We start from the raw sequence: 9,221 nt of genomic DNA on the forward strand, positions 1-9,221 counted from the left end.
TGCTTGTGTAAGGAGAACCTGTGAGCTCTTCCTTCTCAGGAAGACCTGAGTTCAAATGTGACCTCAGACACTTACTAGCTGTGTGACCCGGGGCAAGTCACTTAACCCTGTTTGCCTCAGTTTCCTCATCTGTAAAATGAGCTTTTGAAGGAAATGGCAAACCCCTCTAGTATCTTTGCCAAGAAAACTCCAAATGGGATCATGAAGAGTGGAACATAACTGAAAAAATGACTGAACAATCACAGCAACAAGAAATTTTCTGGTTTCATTTATAGTGAGAATGTCAACAGTGGAGAGAACACTGACTTTGGAGTCAAAAGACTTGTATTTGAATCCCTGTTCTGCTAGTTACTTGTGTGTGTGTGTGTGTGTGTGTGTGTGTGTGTGAGAGAGAGAGAGAGAGAGAGAGAGAGAGAGAGAGAGAGAGAGAGAGAGAGAGAGAGACGTTGAGCAAGTCACGTAAGCTGTCTAGACCTCAGTTTCTTCATCTGTAAAATGAGAGGTGAGGGGTTCAGAATTTATTTCTATCTTTAAGTCTGTGATTTCAAGTTCTGGTTCATTTCATCCAGTGGGATTGAATTTGGTGGTGGTTGGACAAAGATTCCACATAAAGAGTATTACAAGTAAGTTAGCGTTTATAGGTGACACTGAGAATGGTGTTTCCTAGCACTCCCTACTTCATTTTCCACCTTTCTTCCACCCATTATTGTGGGAATGGGAGGAGGTACCCTTCAGGACTGTGGGAATAGGAGAGGGCTGCAAAAGTTTATCCATTTCATAGAGTTCTGTAGGTGAAAGAAAAATTCATTACCTGGTGGCCAACCTCTGCCAGTTGGAAAACCATATGTCCTACATGTGGATCTTTCTGGATTTAGGGACTAAATTTGTTAAATGAAAGGTATAACATGATGCCATATGACCCAAATGTTGGGGGTCAGGGTTGCACAACAAAGAGATACAGAATTTTTTGAGCCAAGGGCACATTTTGTTTTAGAGAATCTAATAATCTTGTTTGCCTTCTACTCAGATCTCCCAAAACAGAGCTCTGTGTCTGGAGTCAGGAAGATGTGAATTCAAATCCATCCTCAAACACTTACCAGCTGTGTTACCCTAGGCAAGTTACTTGACATATAATACAAATGATAAAATATTTGTAAAGAGTGCTCAGGACAGTGCCTGGCATATAGTGGTAGGTACTACACCAATGCTTATTCCCTTTCCTTTCCCTTTCCCCCTTCTAATCAGGGTCCCTCAAACTGAGCCTTCCAGAATATATCCATTCTACTCTTCCCATGCCCCACCTCCAACACTATCTCAGCTCTGTCCTAAACTTGGAAAGGTTGTGTGCAACATTATTGAGCATTTTAGAGAAAGGAGCCAGGGCTTTGGAAGCATATTTTCCATTTTAATGAATGAAGCTTCTTTCCCTATAGGCTGATGTCTTTCCAGCTCCAATTAATCTTATTTGGCCCCTGGGACTTGTGGTACTTTGCTGATTTTCAAGATTTGTTTCATTTTTTTCACCTTTTCATTAGAAAGAAAGCCTAGTGTCAATGCATGCTAATGGCAGGGGTACCACCCAGGGCTTCCACAGCATCTGCTTGCCCTAGAAAGAGGGGTGTGTTCACACAAATAGCCATGCATCCTTCTTTCCCCTCAGTGATACTGCGTTCAGGGCTGTTGCACTTACAATTTATGTAGACTAGAATTAATAAAACCAGGAGAAATTCTTGGCTATTTCTTTACATACATAACACAGACACTCTAATTGAGCCAATCAGTTCTCTCAGGAAGGTGCAGAGAAGCACTGACATGGACATAGGGAAATCTGGACTTCTCAAGACACTGTAGACATTTCCATAAGGGAATCTGTGTTTATTTCCCTTGTGCTCAACCGAGTTAGATTTGTACCTGCTGCCTATCAATAACTACATCTGATTTTAATCCTTCTATTGCCAGATCCCCTATTATATCCCTGGCAAACTATCCTCCCCTCCAAAGGTTATAATTGCCTGATAGGTACATCTGCTACTGTTGATAGTTTTGACTAGGCAAATTTACCTGTGATAGAATCTTTTTTTTTTTTGGGGGGGGAGTAGTAGTGGAAGTAGGAATGGTAGTGGTCCATAAGATAGCATAATCCTATGTGTGGTGATGGGATGGGAACATGCCAGCAAAGAAGACAGTGACATAGTCATATCAGGAGGGCAAGGTAAATCCCTCAGAGAGTTCTACTCCCCAAATCCTTGGGGATTTGGTAGGGCCAGGAAGATGGACCTTGGGGAAGGGCACCATAGCTATGGGTACAGTTGTAGCTTTTTTCTTCAAAGGATCTTGAGAAATCTGAGGTTACTGAAAGGAGTTAATTCCCTCACTCCTTCCCCCATCCATGTTAGCTCCCACAAACAAAGCCATGTTTTTCCCATGCTAGTTACAGCTCTGACCATTGGTACTATCCTTTGATATGTGTGCCAATATGCTACTTACTACACTGACTGATCTTATGGTGTATCCCTGGCTGTGAGGCTGTTACCCAAGCAGAGAAACAGGTGATCATGTCTAGTAGTTCCAATCAAGCTTGGCATTGGCTTTCTATTTTTCACTCATTGATTTACTAGGCACTTACTGAGTGCCCAGTGTTTACAGAATGCTATACTTGACAATGTGGAGAGAATTTAGAGAAGCTTCTTGTCTAGCTGAGAGAACTTAAACTGATGATAATAAATCATGTTTCTAAAAGATACTTTTGGAATATGAGGAGAATCAGAGCATGGTGGTCTTTATTGACTGCTGATCAATAATTGCATTACTAAGCAACAAGACACCCAGAGGGAGAGGCAGAAGGTAGCATGGGTCAGGTGAGTTAAACCATAATGCTGTCTCTTTGACTACCACCTCCCCTCAAACCCTAGTGAAAGGTCAGGACCCTGAACTCAAGAGTGTTGGGAACATCAGTGCCTCCCAGATCATGGGAAGTGTTTCTAGTCCAAACACAAGAGCCATCATTGAGGGAAACCATCACTGTGTAGAAGGGGTATATTTACCACCATCACCACCACCATCACTACTTCTTCCTCCTCCTGCTGCTGCTGCTGCTGCTACTACTACTACTAAGCAGTTGTGCAAGAGCATTAAAAGTGGCAGCACCCTTTAGACCACCAATCCTACATCCAGTCCAGCCCTCACAACCACTGACCAGGGAAGCAATTTTGGATATGCTGGTAAATGTTTAACAACTGGGGTGGGGGAAGGTGATGTACATACAACCTTTTAGGTTTAATCTGCTTTATTAACATTTTCGTAAGTCTAGACAATCAACAAAACAATAAATCAAGCCCTGATTTGTTGTGATTGCCAACTCCTGAGGTACAAAGACTCACAGTGAAAATCTAATAACCCTAGCAATTAGAGCTGGCTCTAGCACACACCCGGGAGCAACCCAGAAGCAAGAGAGTTTGAGATTGAGAGGAGGCAGCATATTTCAGGGAAGTCAAATCACTGACATTACATCATCCACCACTTCTTTTCAGATCCCTATGGATATAGCTTAAGACCTTCAACCCAAGGAATGGCAGAACCCTATAATGTTGCCTCTGCTTCCAGTCGGTCTCCTCAGCCATCAAGGAAACAAGCCCTGTGGAGATGCAACCCCTCCCCTGCTTCTGGGTGTGCTGTAGCCCTTCCTTTCTCAGCAGCCATAGCAACTGAAGGACCCAGAACAGAAAGTTCTCAGTACTGAAGTCTGGTGCTGTCAAAGTTCAACATCAAAACTGGATTTGATCTTACAAGTAGAAATGACATTAAACAAGGGATACATTGTCATCTGCTTCTATACCCTAAAGGTCACTGGACTTTGCCATCTGACTTGCAGCTAAAACCTCTTATGTGTGTTTTCCCTCTCATTAGAATGGGGACCATCTTGCTTTCTATTTGTATCCCTACCACTTAGCACAGCGCTTTGCACATGGTGCTTAATAATGCCTTTTCATTCATTCATTCACTTGGAAAATTTAGATTTAGATATTATAATAATAGTCAAAGCTAACATTTAGTTATGCAACATTTTACAAATTCATCTCTTTTGATCTTTATCATGCTTAAGGTATTATTTATAATACCCATTTTACAGGAGAGGAAACTGAGGCACAGAGAAGTTAAATGACTTGCCCACGGTTACACAGCTAGTAAGTATCTAAGGAGGGATTTGACCTTAGTTTTTCCTGATTCCACCTAGCTCCCTCAAGGCTATGGGACAAACTATTTTTCATTTAAGTATTGCCCCTTGCTTCCCCCTAACTCAAAGAGACTGGTCCTTGATGACTTATCTAGGTGGACACATTTTGATTAGCACCACTAAGAGCCTGCTCAGTTAGAATGGCATATCCGTGAGTTTTCCTGGCTTCTCCAGTTCTGAGAGGTAAATGGGTAAAGCTGATTCCTCGTTAAATTGTAGCCTGTTCCTTATTAAAGGGAATGGCCCCACGTGGATACAAATGCAGAGAATGTGTTTAATCAGAGATAACCAAGACTGGTACCTGAATGAAAGGGGTCTGCAGTTTCTAGATAGCAGGACAGGATCCATCTAGCACTTGCTTTTCTAACTTTTATTCAGGACCTAATTTAAGAGACCACATATTTTGTGAGAAACATCCACACTGGGATTTTTTTTGGGAGGTGAACCTCTAAAGTGCAAAAGATTTTGTTTAGGTTTTTCTTTTATATTCTAGGTCTTATGCAGAGATGGGATTGTATCAAAGTGGGATTTTCCCAGTATGCTGTGGTCTACCAGATGGAAAATTTTTCTAGCTATACCCACCTAATGAAATCAAACGCCAACCTGAAATACTTTTCCTAAGACTAGTCCTCTACCGTAAATATTCACCCTGATATTAAGAAGAGGGAGGGAGGTGAGGAAGATACTTCTTACCCCCCCAAAAAAAAGAACCCCAAAACAAAAACATGAGGTTCTGATCAAGGAAGCATGATTTTCTGGTACTGTCAAGGTCTAGCTAGAGGTCAGAAAATCTATCCCATTGCCTCAGGAAGGCTGTGCCCACATAATTTCAAGTGTTCCTTCTGTGTGTAAAGACCATGAGAAGCAGAGGGACATAGTGGATGTCAAGCTGGTCTTAGAACCTGAAAAATCTGGATCCATCTCTGCTCTGACTTGAACAAATTGCTTAACTTCTCAGTGTACACAGCAGCTTTGAGATTGTACCTTACAGAGAAATAACGAAGCATGTATTAAGCCCTGTTCTGTGCCAGGTACTGTGCTAAACCCTGAGATACAAAGAAAAGCAAAAAAGAGTCCTTGATTTCAAGGGATTCTGCATAATGGGAACAATAACATGCAAACAACTGTGTACAGAAGGTGGCAACCTGCATTGGAAGAGGGAGTTCCCTCATCTAGGAGTTCCCTCTACAAAGAAAATCACAGATCTGGTCCTGATCCTGACTGTCGTCCAAGCATCCTGTGCAAACTAACTCCCCAACCATATAGGGGACCAGAAAGTAATTTGCCTTAAGTTTGAGTATTAACTAGCTGTGGAATTTTGGGATGAGTGTAACATGAAGCCCTTTCTATGTCTCTGCAGGGCATTTGAGAACTGCTCCATTAGACCTTTCTATAATCAGCTAGAATGTATGGAATTCAACTCCTTTTGGGCAAAATCCCTGAAGGATTAGGAAGAGGCTCTTGTTTAGGTGATGGCCCATTTGAGCTGCATAAGGCTTGATAATTTAGGAGCGATAGAGTGGCATTAAACTGGTCATGGATTCCACTGGGAGGATTAGGTATTAGAATTTGCTTTATCTGATATACAGGGGCCATCTCCAGTATTCCTGATTTATATATTTCCTGGACCCAGATGGCTGCAGAGGAGAAAGTGAAGCTGGTGACTTTGCACAGCCTTCCCTCACTTAAATCTAATTCACTTGCAAGTCATGACATCACCTTCCTCATGTTGTGGTCCTCTTTGAAAACGAAGGACAAACAACAATCTGGTCCACATAGGGCAAAGACACTATTGGTGGAAATGTTATTCTTAGGGGCATGAGAGAGAAAGTCTTGAATACATTTTGGAGAGGAACAAAACGTGGCTAGCTTGGATGCCCTCCTTAAATGAAGGTTCCGGGAGACGCCATCCAATCAGAAGAAGAGGCAGCAGATTCAGAGGGCACTTTGGTGTGTGAATTCCTGGACTGGATGAAAAGGTTTTGGGGACATGGTAGAGAAAGTCCAGATTATAATCTGGAGAGCACTTGAGGGAAATAATTGTTTTTTTTCCCCCAAGTATTTGAAGGGCTATTATATGGGAAAGGGATCAACTTTGCTTTTCTTGGTTCCAGAAGCCAGAACAATGAGCAGTGGGGTGAGATTTGTAGAGAAAGATTCCTAACAATTAGAGCTGTTCCAAAGCAAAACAGGTTGCCTTCCCATCAGTAAAGGTCTTCAAGTGGCCAATTGTTGGAAATGTTATACAGGAGATTTCTGCTCATGTTTGGGTTAGATTAGATAACCTTTGAGGTCCCTCCCAACTCTGAGGTTCTATGATTCTATTGTACTTGAACAAAATGAAATGTACTACCTTGATTTTTTTTCCCTAGTATTTTGTTTTATTTTATTTTTTATACAATCTCCAAAATAATTTTTATTATCTGGATTCTGTACTTTAGTTTTCCTTCTCTTGTACAGTCTTGATACCCTGGAGTCGACCAGTACGCCGGGCAGCGATGAGACCGACCTTTTGTCCAGCTGGGGCGTCTCTTTGAATGGTGGATGGTTTTCCAATGTGCTGGTGATTACCTCCTCTGAAGGGATGTTCCACAGGATTCGTGGCCACACCTCGGACACGAGGCCAGTAGTTTCTCTTGGCCTTGTATTTGTGATAGGCACGACCTGCCTTAAGGATGGGCTTATCAATATGGCCTCCTCCAGCAACAACACCAACCACAGCTCTGTTTGCAGAGATCACTTTCTTAGAGCCTGAAGGTAGCTTCATCCGTGTTTTCTTGCTTTCAGGGTTGTGGGAGATCACTGTGGCATAGTTTCCAGATGCACGGGCAAGCTTGCCCTGATCCCCAGGCTTTTCTTCAAGACAGCACACTATGGTCCCTTCAGGCATAGTGCCAACTGGGAGGACATTGCCAGTGTTGAGCTGGGCTTTCTTACCACAGTACACAAACTGGCAAGTGTGGATGCTTTCAGCAGCAATGAACAACTCTGTCATCTTTTTAAATCAGTAAGGATCCCAGAAAGCTACTTTTGCAAGAGGGACCCCTCAGCCTGGATCATGGATTATGTCCTTTACAATACCCTTAATATAGCCATGGCTCTCGGCGAAGTTGACAGCTCGGAGCTTGGTGGCCCCTTTCCCGTGCTTCACGTGGGTGTGGAAGATGGAGCCTGCACCCTTCCTCTGACCATGGGTCACTAGGCCCATCTCATGCGGTCTGGCTCTGGACTTGCTAGAAAGAGCCCCAGTATTTTATTTTTAAGAAAAACTTTCACTAGGTGAGAAACTCAACATATCTGGAAAATTTTCCAGCCAATTTTCCTGGCAGGCCTCTTGTGCTTCCCTGTGTCTAGAAGAGAAGATCTCTTGAGGCTCCCATGTTGATCCAGCAGATTATTTGTGGACTTAGAGTCCATTGAACTTGGAGTCAGGAAATCTGAGTTTGAAATCTTGCTCCACCATTTATTAGTTATGTGACTTTTGGTTAGTAGCTGAATCTCTATGAGCCTCAGTTTCCTCATCTGCAAAATGGGGGTAATGACACCTATAATAATATTGTATCTGGCTGCTCTGAGGTCCAAATACAACAATCATCATCATTATTATCATTGTCATTGGAAATATTCACATAATACTTTAAGATTTATAAAGCTTTTCCCGTATGTTATCTCATTTGATTCCCACGACACTCTTGGGAGGTAGATGCTATTGTATGTAAAGTGCTTTGTGCACTTTAAAAGGCCGCATAAATGTGAATTATTATTGTTATTATTGTAAGCAGGCTATGGCAGAATACAAGGGATTGCAATCTTTTCATAAATACACTCGTGCCCCAGGACCTCAATTTCTGGACCTTAGGGGATTTTCTGTAGGAGTTCCTAATTGTTTTTTTTTTTTTGGTCATGGATCCTTTTAGCAGCCTGGTGAAGGCTACAGACCTCTTCCCAGAATCATAAATTTAAATGCATAAAATAAAATATCTAAGATTACAAAAAGTCAGTTATATTGAATCACAGTTATCAGATTATTAAAATAAAAAATTCATGGACCTAGATTAAGAAACTTTGTGAGTTTAGAGACTAGAGTAAAGTAGAAAGGACAAAGCATGTGTGTCACCACAGAATGACTTCCATGGTTTTAAGTCTTTAGAATTTTATCTCTCCTCTTCCTTATTCTCTGCCCTTTCTCATCTCTGCCTGATCCTTAGATAGTCCTTCCTTCCGAATCAGGGATATGGTCCTGCCCCTTTTCTCCCTTGTAAAGAATGCTCAGGAGCATACATTTACATTTTTATGAAGTGCTTGGTTTATTATCCTAATAAATCCTTGTTTGGTTTGCTGAACGCAAGTAGTGGATGTTAAGAGTTTATATGGAAATTAAGGCGGCACTATATCTTCTTAATTAGACAAATGTACACATAAAAAGAAACACGTGTCAGCTGCAGAGGAAGTCAAGTTGGGTAGGGGAGGGATTTTCCTTCTGAGTTGTTTTCAGAGGCAAATCTGGAGGCTGTTAATACTCAGGCTGAAGGCAGACAGCTCATCTCTAGGGAAGGGGAAGAGAACTGGAAGATCAGTGGACAGGTCTTTGATATAGGGGAAAGAATACTGAACTTGGAATCATAAAAGCATAGATTTGAGGCTGAACGGAATCTCAAAGGTCATCTAGTTCCAACACCCTCATTTTATTTTGTTTAAAAAATGCTTATCATTTATTTATTTTGAACAATATTTAAAAACTTTTTTTGAGTTCCAAATTTTCTCCCTCCCTTCCACCCTTCTCCCACCTACTGAAAGGCAAGCGATATATCAATTATACATGTAAAATCATGTAAACATATTTCAATATTAGTCATATCACACAAAAAGCAAGAAAAATGAAGTGAGAAAAATATACTTCAGTTTTCACTCAGAGTTCATAAGTTCTTTCTCTGGAGGTGGATAACATTTTCCATCAGTTTTCTCAGATTACTGTATTGATCAGATT

At 41.5% G+C, this 9,221-nt stretch overlaps 1 pseudogene; it reads right to left on the reverse strand.

Annotated features, from left to right (window-relative positions):
* Nucleotides 1-6,671: 6,671 nt before the first annotated feature.
* On the reverse strand, nucleotides 6,672-7,442 carry LOC110209629 (large ribosomal subunit protein uL2 pseudogene; annotated as a pseudogene).
* Between the last annotated feature and the right edge of the window lie 1,779 nt (nucleotides 7,443-9,221).

This window comes from Phascolarctos cinereus, unplaced genomic scaffold, assembly GCF_003287225.1.
Source record: "Phascolarctos cinereus isolate Bilbo 61053 unplaced genomic scaffold, phaCin_HiC Scaffold_3;HRSCAF=262, whole genome shotgun sequence".
NCBI lineage: Eukaryota > Metazoa > Chordata > Mammalia > Diprotodontia > Phascolarctidae > Phascolarctos > Phascolarctos cinereus.